Source organism: Pteronotus mesoamericanus, unplaced genomic scaffold (assembly GCF_021234165.1).
Source record: "Pteronotus mesoamericanus isolate MK-2021 breed Mesoamerican mustached bat unplaced genomic scaffold, CSHL_Meso_final contig_246, whole genome shotgun sequence".
NCBI lineage: Eukaryota > Metazoa > Chordata > Mammalia > Chiroptera > Mormoopidae > Pteronotus > Pteronotus mesoamericanus.
In genome coordinates this window covers 12,834,829-12,849,817 of record NW_026555104.1, presented here as the reverse complement: position 1 = coordinate 12,849,817, position 14,989 = coordinate 12,834,829, and the positions used below count along the sequence as shown (strand labels likewise).

General features: G+C 37.9%; 1 protein-coding gene and 1 pseudogene across 2 annotated transcripts in view; one reads left to right on the top strand and one right to left on the bottom strand.

Annotated features, from left to right (window-relative positions):
• The window catches only part of YWHAE (tyrosine 3-monooxygenase/tryptophan 5-monooxygenase activation protein epsilon), a 39,841-nt gene that overhangs the window by 9,653 nt on the left and 15,199 nt on the right, over window positions 1-14,989 (top strand). The window lies entirely within an intron of this gene.
• Window positions 10,912-11,367, bottom strand: LOC129070172 (60S ribosomal protein L32-like; annotated as a pseudogene).

The following is a 14,989-nucleotide window of genomic DNA, read 5'->3' as shown; positions in this document are numbered from 1 at the left end:
TGTGCGCCCCCTGCCGAGGATCTGGCCGGCAACCCAGGCATGTGCCCTGACTGGTAATTGAACCGACGACCCTTTGCCTCACAGTCCGGCTCTCAATCCACTGAGCCACGCCAGCCAGGGTAGAAATCTCTCAGTTTTGATGAAGTAACAGCAATTTCTTTCCTGTTCCCCCATCTTGAGACTCATGGGGACGATACCTTTCTGCACGCAGGATTGTAGAGTCTGCTGTATCTTAGGACTTTTTTCATTTCAGAATGCTAATGCCAGTCTTTTTTAGTCATTTTTGTCTTTACCTTTTATCCTTGTTTATCACACTGCGTTAATGGTTTCCCAGTTTAATTTTCTCCATTTCTAAAAGCTAAAAATTTTGGGACATTGGCAGTATTCTGTTTAGCAGTCTATTTTAGTTCTGTCTGGTTTTGAAGACATTAGGAGAATGTTTGGTTTGCGTGTTTGTGTGTGTGTGTACACAAATGTTCTCATTCCACTTAGGTATTGTACATGAGATTGGACTTGCTGGGTCATATGGTAACACTATTGTTAGACTTTTGAGGAGCAATCTTCTAAAGCAGTTTACATTTTACAGTGTATAAGGACTCTGTCTTAGTCCATTCTGATTGCTATAACAATATCACAGATGGGGTAGCTTATAAACAACAGAAATTTACCTCTCACAGTTTAGGAAGCTGGGAAGTCCAGGATCATGGTGTCAGCAGATTTGGTGTGATGCTTGGTTAGGACCCACTTCCTGGATAGTAGATGGTGCCTCTTTGTTGTGTCCCCCTCATGGTGGAAGGGGTCTGGTTTGTTCTTCTTTTGAAGGTTAATTCTGGGTAGACCAGGTAGGCTTACTTCACTAAAAGCAAGATGTGATTTAAAGTATTAAAATATACTTTCTTCTCTTATTTTTGTTTGACATTATTCAGGTTTTTAAGCCTAAAAACCTGAAACTGATTAAAAAAATTTCCTGACACTTGTAAAGCACAGAGGAATTTAGGAGGACAATCATTAATAAAAATAGAAGCTGTGGTTAAATTGCATTAAAATGACTTGAGCAACTTGGATATTTTCCATCTATTCAGTACTGTATATTTTCTTTTTAAAATATTTATTTTTAGAGAGAGGGGAAGGGAGAGAGAAAGGGGGGAGAGAAACATTATTGCGTAGTTGCTTCTCATGCACCCCCCACCAGGGACCTGGTGTGCAATCCCTGCATGTGCCCCAACTAGGAATCGAACTAGCATCCCTGTTTGCAGGCGGGCGCTCAATCCACTGGGCCACACCAGTCAGGGTTATTCTCTGCATTTTCAATATAAATGTATGTAGATACTCATGGGAAATTGGAAAAGTCAAAGATGGGAAGAAAACTTAACATTACCTGGTATTTTCCATGCAAAAGTTTTTTGTCTTACTCTTTTGTTGTTTTATATACATCTTTATATATCTGGTTTTGCTTAATTTTGTAGTATGGACTTTCTTCTTATATCATAAACTGTAAATATTTTTGTTGGCTATGTAATGTATTCATTAACCAACTATAAATGAGTTTTTGGCTAGAATATGCCTAGTAATACTGCAGTGAAACTTATATCCAAAATAAAATTTTCTGTAATTTGGGTTGCGTAGGGGAGATTCTGAGAAGTGGAATATTTCTGGTCAAAGTAAGTGAACATAGAGGTTTGGCTTGTGTGTTCCCGTTGTTCTCTTGCATAGTACCACCAATTTATGGATGTATAGTAGGCAATTTTTTTGCTGCAAAAACTCAGGCACTTAAAAATTTTAAACTTTGGTTAAAATGCGTACAGTTTTTCCCACCCATTTTTTTATTACAAAAGTGAAAATTAAGTGTAAAAATGAAGTTACAGCCATGTCAAGTAAATATTGACAAGTATTCTGCCCTTACAGAAATACCTGTTAACTGTTTGAATATACTTTTAGAACTTCTCTTTGCTCGAGTGCCAATGAGTTTATAAACAAAAACATACTTATCATCATCATCCCTTACCTGAGGACATGTTTTTCATTGCTTTTAGTGAGGGAGGGAGGGAGAGAGGGTATCAGGGAGAAGCATCGATTGGTTGCCTTCCATATGTGCCTGGACTGGGGATCAGAATTCCAAAGTAGGTGTGTACCCTCACCAGGAATTGACATACAAACTTTCCGTTAGGGGACGATGCTCCAACAAACAGTGCCACACTACCCTGGGCCATACCTCATATTATTGACTCCAGTATGCTATTGGTATAACAGGCATCAACAACATCATCATCATCATCATCATCATTATTATTCTTTTTTGCTACACTTGCATCAGTATTTTACATAACACTAATAATGATAAATGCTGCCAATTGCACCTTGACACACCATTGACTAAGAAAAAAAGTAGGATTTTAGAGATGCTTAATGTGAATAAGTTTTCTAATGTGGATAATATATACTGTATTCTGTCATAGAAGTAACATACATGTTGCTCAGCAGTATGCCTTTTTCTCTCAGTGATACATTGTGGATATTAAAGAAGGAAACCTTAAAAACAAAAGTGGACTGTTTTAACTAGACTAATACAAGAATTTTAAAATGTGGATTTTTTAATCTGGGTCAGCTTACTTTTTAAAAAACCTTCCTGGGGATTTTAGTGTGCAGCTAGGGTTGAGGACCTCTGGAATAGATCATTGTTTTTCAAATGTTTGCTTGAATTAGAATTACTGTGGGTGCTTATTAAACATTTAGGCTTTTGGCCCTGGCTTGGTGGCTTGGTTGCTCAGTTGTTTGGAGCATTATCCTGTATACCAAAAGGTTGTGGGCTCGATCCCTGGTCAGGGCACATATCTAGGTTGCAGGTTCAATCCCTGGTTGGGGTGTGTACAGGGGGGCAACCGATAGATGATTCTCACATTGATGTTTCTCTCTGTTTCAGAAATCAGTAAACATATTGTCAGATGAGGATTAAAAAAATTAAAATCTTCAAAAAAAATTAGGCTTTTGACCTGTACACTAAACTTTTTATTTTATTATTTTTAATTGAATTTATTGAGGTGACCGTACTGTAAGTTTAATGCGTATCTGTGGGTATACAGCTAGGTTTGCCTGGCTGACCTTGTAAAGGTCCTGTCTAGAGGCCATCTCAGCTATTTTTTTCCAGCAGTCAAGGAATTGCCAGAAACCTGAGTTTGGGGATATTTCAATCTCTGTGGCAGTACTGCATAGTCTTTTCTAGTTTTGTCTGTTAAACTTTCTAACAAACAATGGTTAATGATTATATAGATGTACTTGCCCAAGTGCAGTATTAGAGAGTTACTACTGTTTTGCAGGTGATTAAATATTTAATACAACTTTACATTTAATTTATAAATGTTAATCAGATTTAACCTGATTTTTTAAACTTTTATTTATTTACTTTTAGAGAGGGGGAAAGGGAGGGAGAAATAGGGGAGAAAACATCAGTGTGTGAGAGATCGCAGTGATTACTTGCCTCTCCCACGCCTCCAACTGGGGACCTGGCCTGTGCTCTGACTGGGAATCAAATGAGTGACCTTTCAGTTCGCAGGCCAGCACTCAATCCACTGAACCACACCAGCCAGGACAGATTTAAACTGGTTTTAAAAACATCACTAACTATCTTGGATTAAGTTGCGCTGCCTAACTTACTGATTTCTTAGTGTTTTTGTAGCTTGTTGATCCTGTCACTTTTCCTTTTATCTGCCTCTGTATTTTTATATTCTATTTTGACTAGTTGATATGTTTAGGAATTCCCCTAATTTTCAGAAGCATTCCCAAGGATTCCTCCTATAAGTCCATTCTTGGACTTTTAAAGTAGTAGGTATTTATTTTCTATGTCTTGGGAATGAGTTTCCCTTTGTGAATGAATGATAAAAGAATGTACGATAATAACTAATATAGAGGAGTTGGAAGACTAATTTAAGGAGAACTGTGGCTTAAAACAGGAATGATCCTTACCACATTCTGTGATGCAGGAATTTTAGAGAAGTGTAACCAAGGGCTTTACAGGCTTGTAGCTGTCAGGGAAAACTGTCCTACATCCTTTTGAATTTCTGTGTACGTGATTTTAATCTTGGAAGACATGCAAGCAAAGAAATGCTTTTAACACATTGTTGACTACCTATTATGTGTCAGAAAATTTACTGTGCAATCTCATTTTAACCTTCATAACAGAGGTTTCTCCCAAGTTGTGGGTGAGGAAACGTGTTCATAGAGGTTAAGTGACAGAGGTCAAATAGCATGCAGTTAAACACCTAAGTAAGCAGGAATGAAAATCTAGTCTGAGTCTTTTTGGCTTATAAATCTGGTGTTTTTCTATCATGCTGTGCTTCACAAAGTGTGTGTGTGTCTTTTGGTCCAGGAAGACTAGAAGTGTTAGGTAGATATGATAAGAATAGTGAAAGTGTTACTAGATAGAAAAGAACCTCTTTAAAGAGGCTTCCCAGACCTTTTACTTCACCATCCTGTTTGTTTCTGTCATAGTACTCAAAACAAAATGTACTTCGATGTCAGTTTATTAATTGTGTTCACTTTAAGCCGTTTAAACCGTTGCTAAAAAAAATAAAAAATAAAAGTCCCAGGACTGGTTTCCAAATCTTGCCAAATTATTTAATTCAAATTACTCCTTTATAATACTTTATTTTTAACACTCTTAAGACACATCTCAAGATTTTGTTGATTTTACCTAAACATAGCTAGTGATTACTACTGTGGTATGTTATCTCCATAGGAAAATATAAGTGATACATTTCTCTTAAATCTACAAACCTCAGGTTTTTATTGCAGCCTTAGATCCTTTCCACCTTCATTACTATTGGAAATAAATTAAATACTTTAATAGGTGGAATTAGAATTTTGAGTAATGTAAAATCTTGTTTTAGCATCCCATAGAGCTTAGAGATTTGGAGGCTCACACAAAAGTGCAAATAACCTTTTAAAGTGATGGTATTACAAACTTTGAGCAGATTTAATGCAGTTAAGTTATTCATGATAAAACTAAAATTGTAAGGTTTGTCAGGGATTTAATGTGTAACCACCAAGATAAGTCAGTTTAGCTGAGAATGTTTTGTAACCAGCTTAATCTGATGGGTTCATTAGAGTGTAGCTGTCAGAAATCATGTTCCATAGGGAAATTACTGAATTTCTTTTATGGTTAACTGATAATACCTGCCCTTAAAATTGTTGAAGTCAAATTTCTTTTCCAACTTTTATGGTATAAAACTTATGTCTCCAGGAGACTATTTGTTGGGGTGATAGAGAAAGTACTTTCTTCAGAAGAAATTTAGTTACTATCTATATATTCCTAAATGCTAACAACAGTCTTTTCTACCAAGATATTTGGATCTTTTAGAAATCTGTAAAACAGAATGTTGATTGTCACTGAATTGTCTATGAATCGACACTGTTTAGTGATTTTCCAAATTTGCTTAGCTGATAATTTCACTCATTCCTTCGAGGTTGTCTTAAGTCCACCAGATCATTTGAAAGCAACAAAGCATCTGGACATTAACATACAGAACTTTTCTCAGAAATGTCCTTAATGGTTTCATGAGATGTAAAGTATCCATGTGAAGACTTCTTCTCTTGTGTAAATGTAGTCAAACATTTTTTGACTATTCCTTAAGTAAAGACCTGTATGGTATAAATTTCCTCTTACAATTCACTACCTTGGGAATTTTTTTTTTATCCTCACTGGAGGACATGCTTACTGATTTTTATAGGAGGAGGAGGAAGGAGAGAAAAGGAGAGAAACGTTGATCCGTTGCTTCTTGTACTGCATACCCTGACCAGGGACGAAACCTCAATCTGGGCATGTGCCCTGATGGGGAATTGAACCTGCAACCTTTCCATTCACAGGAAGATACCCTAAGCAATTGAGACACACCGGAAAGGGCTTTAAAATTTTTATTTATTGATTAGAGACAGACATCAGTTTGCTGTTTCATTTTGTTAATGCCTTCATTGGTTGATTCTTGTATGTGCCCCGAGTGGGGATGGAACCCAGAACCCTGGTAAATCGGGGTGATGCTCTAACCAGCTGAGCTTCCCAGCCAGGATGGTATCTTGGAATTCCCCCCCCCCCCAAAAAAAAACTTTAATGCTTTTTAAAATTAAATACAATAAAAGCAGTTTAACTTGGGATATTTTAAGTTGCTGCTTTGATCCCATTAAGCATAGACAAAATTTGTGGAATGTGTTATTTGACCATAGTTCCTATGTGTATCTCTGCTCTTTTAAATAATATCTGATTTTACTTGACAGCCCTCTATTTAAATGTGGTTTCATTGTGTTTTTATTTTTTTAAATATGTTGAGACACTGTAGTGTTTCTTCCCTCTTTTTCCCAACTTCTACTTAGGCATCAGGGTTGTGTTTTGGCTAGTCAAGTGTGAGCAGAAATTATATAGGGATTGGCAAAAGTAAGTTTACAGTGTGAGTACATGAAAGTTTATTCTTGTATTATCTTACAGGTAATGATGACTAGTAATTTAATTAAAAAATAAACGTACTTTTGCACACCCTTGTGGGTGTAACTGTAGAGGTGGTGAAAACCTGTTCTGGATTCTTACGTTTCTTCCTTTGCTTTTTCATTAAAAAAATTGATTTTAGAGAAAGAGAAACACTTATTTATGCATTCATTGGTTGATTCTTGTATGTGCCCTGACTGAGTATCAAACCCCAAAATGCTGGTTTATTGGGATGATGTTTTAACAAACTGAGCTACCCAGCCAAGGCTCTTCCCTTGCTTTTTTGACAGGGAGAGCCTCAAGTATCAAATGGTACAACTCCATGATGCACGATCCTCACTTAAACATTTGAGTGAGAAAGAAACCTTGGCTGTGTCAACTGTCTCGGATTTAGGGGATTAGATGGTTTCCAAGTGCACTTAGTCTATCCTTCAGGCATACAGAGTCATCAGTCACAGGTCACGACTCTTGATTCTTTAGAAAAGGTTTAAAACATGTTTACTGTCTCTTTTGTGCTTTTAATTTTGAGATGTAAGTAAATTATATCCAGGCTTCTCTGCTTTTCATAACCTTAAGGGAGGTAGAGTTGTTTCAAAATTACAAGTTTTTCTAAAGATGCATAAAATCATTTTCTGGTTGGTATGTTAAATATGTGCATGCCATATGAAGGACATTTTGCTTTCATGTCATGCCTTAGAGTATGAATGAATCATAATACTTTCCCCTTCTGTGCATCCTTAGTTTCTGGCAGAGGTCCTTTTTCAGTTCCTGATTTCTAAACTACATCTTTTGAAAACTAAGTATTCAGATTTTAAGGGAGACATTTATCACATTACGTTATCTGGCCATCCTGAGCTCTTTTATCTTGGGTCTGCTTGTTCTCCCTTTGGTCCTCAGTATAGCTGTTCTGCCAGTACTATTGCTGTCACAGGTCTGGGTTTCATTTTTTTTTATTGGGACCCTTCCCCCATCCCCTATTCCCCATATGCAGACATCAGGTGTTCCTTTGCTGCCATACTTCTCTTATTCCCTGTTAGCCCAGAACACACACACATTTTTACTATATACGCTTCAAGAGTCATTCATCTTACTATTATTTTTATTTTGAGGATAGAAGGAAGCAGCAACAAAAGAGAACCTAGGTGAGGCTGCTTTGTCAGCTCCCCGGGAAGTCAGAAAAGAGGCCTTGGAGACAGCTCCAGGGAGTTTAGTATAGGACGAGCTGCCAGTGCCTATTGCTCCCCTGGTTGCAAGTTTCCTGCAGACCCTTAAAGTTTAGGAGAAAGATAAATCACTTGAAAAGGAGATACAAGTGGAGAGCATGCCAAGAGACAGTCATCTTTATGGAGGGATTCTAGCTCTCAGTATTAACAACTTCTCTGATAATCATGAAATGGGAACATTCCTAAAATCTTAACTATTGATACTCCCTTCCTAAGTTTATCTTGCCTTTATCACCAAAAGATAAAATACTCTTTTCCATAGCACCTTGGAATATGGCTTCAATATGTTTGTTCTTTTACTCTTGTGTAAAATGGCTCTTTGCGATGGTGAATCTTTTCTCTTTATTGTGTTTACCCTTTTTAGTTATTTTCTGAAATGTTTATAAGGTAATCATAATGTGATAATGAAAAAAATCAGTGTGAGGGAAAGATGGCAGCATTTTATTGAAAAGTATAGGTCTTACTCTGCCACTTTTAATTTAACAGCACATCCTCTTTCGAAGTAGTACTTTCGTTTACTAGAACTATTACATTTATCTCAGAGGGTAAAGACTCCTCTGTATGTCAGTCCAGGTGTATGCATATAAAATACATTCTGTTAGATCCCATACTAACAGTTTCAAACAACCATGCCTGATAACTAATAATTGGCCTAGTGAGTTTTTTAGTGTCTATAAAGTTAAAAAAAAAAAATTATTACTGGTGACACTGGAGATTTTTACTGAAGTGAGTTTTATAATTACAAGGTGAATTTTATAGAGTTTTACCGTGGCTTTCCCCCCCTGACTTTTCCCATGATAGTGTTGTGTTACCCCTAAGATAATTTTGCATTCTTTCCATTTGACATAGTGATTTGGAAAGCTTGCTTTCATGCAAGCCAGAAATAAATTTATTGTCTTAAGTTTCTTTTCATGTTGGATCTTTGGAGGAATTTCTTTGCAGCAGTCTCCAGCCAACTGAAGATTCCTTTGTCATTATGTCTGTCATCTGGATTACTTTTCAATGACAAAGGGGACTTCAGAGCTACTTAGTTCCTCTTAGTTTTTTTAAAATTGTGTTACAATACACAATTTACCATCTTAACCATTTTTAAGTATACAGTTTAATGGCATTAAATGCGTTCACATTTTTGTGCAGATATCACCACTATATCCCCATAACTCCTTTCATCTTGTAAATCTGAAACTATACCCATAAAACAATAACTCTCCATTCTCTTCTCCCTTCATCTCTAGTCAATTTCCATTGTACTTTGTGTCTTTATGATTTTAACTAATCTAAGTACCTCATGTAAGTGGAATTGTACAGTATTTATCTTTTGTGACTAATGTCCTTAAGGGTAATTCATGTTGTAGCATACTGCAAAATTTTCTCTTTTTTTAAGGCTGAATAATATTCTGTTGTGTGTCTATGTGTGTCTTCCTTCCACATTTATCCATCAGTGGACACTTGGATTGTTTCCACCTTTTAGCTATTATGAATAATGCTGCTATGAACATGAGTGAACAAAGGAAACTTAACAAGTGTGGTGAGAGTATGGGGAAATTGAAATCCTCCTATATTGCTGGTGGTAATGTAAAAAATGGCGCAGCCTCTGTTAAAAACAGTTTGGCAGTTCATCAAAAAGACCCAGCTTTCTTTTTTCTTCTTTTATATACCCAGAAGAGTATATTGCTGGGTTATATGGTAATCCTGTTTTTGAAATTTTTTTGAGGAATCAATACACTGTTTTACATAGCAACTGCCCTATTTTACATGTCCATCAACGTGGCACAGGGTCCATTTTCTCCACATCCTCACCAATACTTGTTTTCTGTTTTTTGGTTTTTTTTGTAGTAGCCATCTTAACAGGGGTGTGGTGGTAGATCATCCTAGTATTTTAAATGGAAAAAAAGAAAGAGCATTTTTTTTCCTTTAACTATTTTGCTCTAAATGAGCCATAGGAGCTCTTGATTGGGAATCAAATCTGGTTATTTTATGAAGTGCCATTTTTCTATCCTTTGTATAGGTTGCTTTGATGGGCTTATTCTGCCCAACTTTTTTTTTTTTTTTTTTTGACACCAAGCAGTCGCTTTTTTTATGTATAAGACAGGTTATAGCCCTGTACTTTTTGCCTGCCACTTATTGACAATATGCAGCAGATGAATTAGACTACAGTATACTAGATTGTCAGAATATCCACAAATGCCTTGACTCTTAAACTGTATTACGAGATTGTGTGTTATGTTTTCCTTTAAGTCACTTCACTTACAGGATTCAACATCAGGTTATGTAATACTAGGTATTTCATATTTTAAGTCTGTAGATGCCATAGTCGTTTGTTAGTTGGGGGTGTTATTTTAATTTGTGGGCATTTTGTTAAAAAGTGTGATGACATAGGGCACCTATACTAAATTCCCTTTATATATTTAATTAACAGAGCTCAGACTTTCAGGATGATTCTTTGGGTCTCAAGAGTTCTTTAGGACAGATATAACAAAATTTTCTGCCAAATAAAACAGGCTGCAGCAAAAGGGCCTGTTGAAATTGCTGAGAAAGAACTATAGAATCTCTGGTTCTATCTAGAGGGGATGTTTCAACAGGTTTTGTTTACTTAGGACATATTCAGTCAAGCCCACCAGGATTTATTTCTCAATCTATTTAACATTGTTTTACCCTCAAGGGAGAGAGAGTGGGAGAGAAACACCACTCTGTTGCCTCTTGCACATCTTCAGCTGGGTACCTGGCCTGCAACCCAGGCATGTGCTCTGACTGGGAATCGAACTGGCAATCTTTTTGGTTCACAGGCTGGCACTTAATCCACTGAGCCCCATCAGCTAGGGCACCCTCTTCATTCTTTAGTCAAGTGTTAGTGTAGTGTTAGTGTGCTGTTTGTGGCATTAACTGCGCTCTTCTGGAAATAGAACGACATGGTTCATGCCCTTTTAAGAAGGTAATATTTGATGAGATACACGATCATGGATTTAAGACGGCAGGAAAGCTTCACAGAATAAGGTGTTTGAGTTTGATCTGGAGGGGTGAATAGTTTCCTGACAAAGAGGAAAAGGTCATTGACCAGCTGATTGATACCTTTACGTAAAGCCAAGATCCCTACAGAACCTGGAGTGGCTGAATTTTTTAGGGCAATGTGTGACACTAAGGCGCCCCCCCCCCCCCCGCTTTGGCCAGATGGCAGAATTTTAAGGTTTTATTAGCAAATACAATGTGTGTACAATCTGTCTATTTGTCTTCCCGGCGCAGCCTGGCATTGGGATTGATGACTCTGATGGCCAGTTGGGCTGCTCTTTTCACAATGGCTTTGCGGTTCTTTGAGGAGACGTTTTGAGCAATCTCAGCAACAGTAAGATTGTTGCACATCAGCAGCACTTCAGGCACCTTGTCCTTGTGGACCAGGAACTTTCGAAAACCACTGGGCAGCATGTGCTTTCTTTTCTTGTTGCTCCCATAACCAATGATGAGCATCAAGATTTAGCCCTTGAATCTTCTGCGCACCCTGTTGTCAATATCTCTGGGTTTCCACCAGTTCCCCTTAATTTTGACATATTGGTCTGACTGGTGCCAGATGAACTTCTTGGTCCTCTTTTTGACAATCCTGGGTTTCGCAAGGGATTTGAGGGCAGCCATGGCGCCAAGTAAGAGATGGCTGCGACCTCCGTAGGCAGCGCCAAGGAAGGTTGCAAGGCCCTTTTCTTCCCATGGGGTGATTACCTTCAGCATTCTTGGACTTAAGAATTTGCACCCTGGCTTGTGTGGCTCAGGATTGAGTGCTGGCCTGCGAACCAAAGGGTCACCAGTTTGATTCCCAGTCAGGGCACATGCCTGGGTTGTGGGCCACATCCTCAGTAGGTGATGCACAAGAGGCAACCACACATTGATGTTTCTCTCCCTCTCTTTCTCCCTCTTTTTCCCTCTCTCTAAAAATAAATACAGTCTTAAAAAAAATTTGTTTCTGTGCGCACTTGGGAAATTTAGTTGAATGTGGTTAAGAGTTCTGGCACTTACGTTTGATTGGCTGGGTTTGAGTTCCGAATAGTGTGACCCTCAGGCAAGTTACTTCTACCTTCAGTTTTAAGTGTTGTAACAGCTGCCAAACATTTTTTCCCCCCATGTTGGGAAAAATTATGGTTATAACCTGGTATGCTTTAGTACAAAGCACATTAATTCTTATTGAAAAGTTCTTATTTTAATTTATAGGTTTTACAGAAAGAGAAACATTGATTTGTTGTTCCACTTATTTATGCATTCATTGGTTGATTCTTGTATTTTCCCTAACTGGGGATTGAACCTGCAACCTTGGTGTATTGGCACGGCACTTTAACCCACTGAGCTACCTAGCTGGGGCTGAGGCACATTAAATCTATCAGCCAGTACAGAGCCCAGACTTCATGTACCAAACTGCCTGTGCATCCACAAGTGGTTTAAGCCATGAGTCGCAGTTCACTTGTTCATAAGTTATAAACAAACTTGCTGTAAACAGGTTTGACAGTCTTTTCTGTCTCAGAAATGCTTCAATCACATTGATGAAATTTAGTTTCTGCTAAGATGATTTCATGAAATTCTAATTGTGTTGCGAAATTTATATGAATATGATTGGTGTTAACCCTTTGCTGATGGGGGTATTGAGAATGTTGTCAGTCTAGACTTTTGGATAAATCAGAGCTTTTAGGGGTATGCTATATAGTTTGTATCATGTTTATGTTGCTGGTGTTAGTTAAAACGAAAAGGATAACATCAATGTTATAATAGCTTCATTATAGTCATAATTGGTATAAAGCACTGGTAGAACTTTTAGGAGTAGAAGGAAGGGTTTTCCCTCTCGTCATTCATGCTACTATTCCTTAATATTCCTTCAGGAATGGAGAAATTCCTGAAGCTGAGGTGCTAACAAGAGAAGTTGGAGATTTAATAGTAAAGAATTCCTATAGTTCCAGTAATGAAAAGGCAAATAATTTAATTTAAAAATTGGCAAAGTGTGTGAATACAATCCAAAGAACATACCCAAATGGCCAATGAGCATGTGAAAAGATGCTCACCATCATTAGCCATCAAGAAAATGCAAGTAAAAATCATGAGCTACCACTTCACACCCACTTGAATGACTTAAAAAAAAAGGAAACTTAACAAGTGTTGGTGAGAGTATGTAGGAATTGGAATCCTCCTTTATTGCTGGTGGTAATGTAAATAAATGGGGCAGCCCCTGTTAAAAACAGTCGCAGTTCCTCAGAAAGTTATCGTATGACCCTGTAGTTCCACTTCTAGATATATTTGTTCAGGAGACTCGAAAGCATATTTATATCAATGTTCGTAGCAGCATTATTTTTAAAAGCCAAAAAATACTGGAAATTCAGCTCAAATGTCCACGAAGTGTTGAACGGATAAGTAAGTTCTGTGTAGTAAGTGTTGACAGGTGCAGCACTGTGGATGAACCTTGAAACATGCTAGGTAAAAGAAGCCAATCACAAGAGACAGCATCATGTGGTTCAGTTTATATGAAGTACGTGAAATAGGTAAATCCATAGAGACTGTAGTTTGTTGGTGTCCTATCACTGAGGGAATTGGGGGTAACTTAGGGAGTGACTGTTAACAGGTATCTGCTTCCCTCTGTCCCTCCTTCCCTTCCTTCAAGAAACACCTTTATTACATGAGCTAAGATAGGAGGGAGTGGGAGTAAAAAAAAAAAAGGGGGGTTTTATTTACTTGCGTTTCTGGACCTTGATATTTCTTAGAACTCCAGCTTCTTGCCCTCTAGCCCATAACCATCTGTTCAGCCACATTGGCCTAGTCTTGAAGCAGTGCGTACAAGTTTGCTCTGCTGATTTTGGCATTCTTTTTCCTTCATGTTTCTTCTGAAAAAAAAATTTTTTTTAATCATTGTCCTTCAGGAGTCAGCTTGGTCCCCTTTGTGTGGCTCAGTGGCAGTGCCTAGTGGGACTCAAAGAGTTGTCAGTGAGCATGATGCAATTCATTATTGGGGTCTTGGCGAGGGCCAGTTTTTGTTGTCGATGCATCAGTAATCCTTGTTTTGTGCGTACAACACTTGGAACCCCAGAAGTTACCCACATCCAACTTCGAGGCACTGTTCTTATTGCCTCCTTGCTTGGAGGGGCCAGTGTTAGTGTTGGCAGCAGCAAGGTGCCCCAGTTCATATTTTTGCTTCTTGAGGTAGTGCTTGCTTTTGCTTCTAGTCTTGTGCTCATTGTCCTGAGAGATGGCGATGGCTTGGTGTTTGCTTGAAAGAGCTGGAGCTTTTCTGTGTCAAGTGATGAAAATTGATTGTGGTGATGGTTGCAAAGTCCTGTGAATATGTTGAAACCCGTAGAATTGTACACTTTAAATGGGTGAATTGTATGGTATGAATTACAGATCAATAAAGCTGTGTAATGAAAGTGGGTAGCTGCTGCTTTTGAAGTTATACCAGTCTTTAGTGCATTGTTTTGCATCTTTCTAAATGCAGGGGATTATTGTATACACAATTGAATCTGGGATAGTAGAATATCAGAGTGTTTTATTTTTTAATATATTTTAAAAATATTTTATTTATTTTCAGAGAGAGGGAGAGAAACATCGAGGTGCGAGAGAAACATCAGTTGGTTGCCTCTTGCTTGCCCCCAACCAGGGGCCCAGCCTGCAACCCAGGCATGTGCCCTGACTGGGAATTGAACCCGTGACCTTTGTGTTCACAGGCCAGCGCTCAACCCACTGAGCCACACCAGCCAGGGCTCATTGAGTGTTTTAAGTATATTTTCACCCCCACGTTGTAAATATATTGAATATCCATTATTGAAAAATTTCAAAGCATAAAAATGTGAAGAAATCTAAACCACCTGGAATAATATCTAGAGACATAGCATTGTTAATTGCTATGATGGTTTTTGATGGTTTTAGATATTTGTGTATAGCTTTCACATATGTAATGTTGCAAAGCCTTACAATTTTAAAGAATGAATGTTCTTTTTGGTGTAGCTAGGCTTTTTCATTGGTTTCTTGGGAACAATTTAGAAAAGTGAATTACAGGTTCAGTTTTTAAAAAAATTAACATTCAGTATTAGTTTTAGGTGTACAGCATAGTGCACTGTTACACATTTAAGTAACTTAAAAAGTGATCCCCCATAAGTCTAGTACCATCACCCACCTGACACCATAGGTAGTTATTACAATGCTGTTGACTATTCCCTGTGCTGCACTTTACATCCTCCTGACTGTTTTGTAACTGGCGGTTTGTACTTAGTCAGTCCCTCCCCCCCTTCCACCCAGTCCCCAGACACCCTCCCATCTGATAACCATCAGTTTCTCTGTA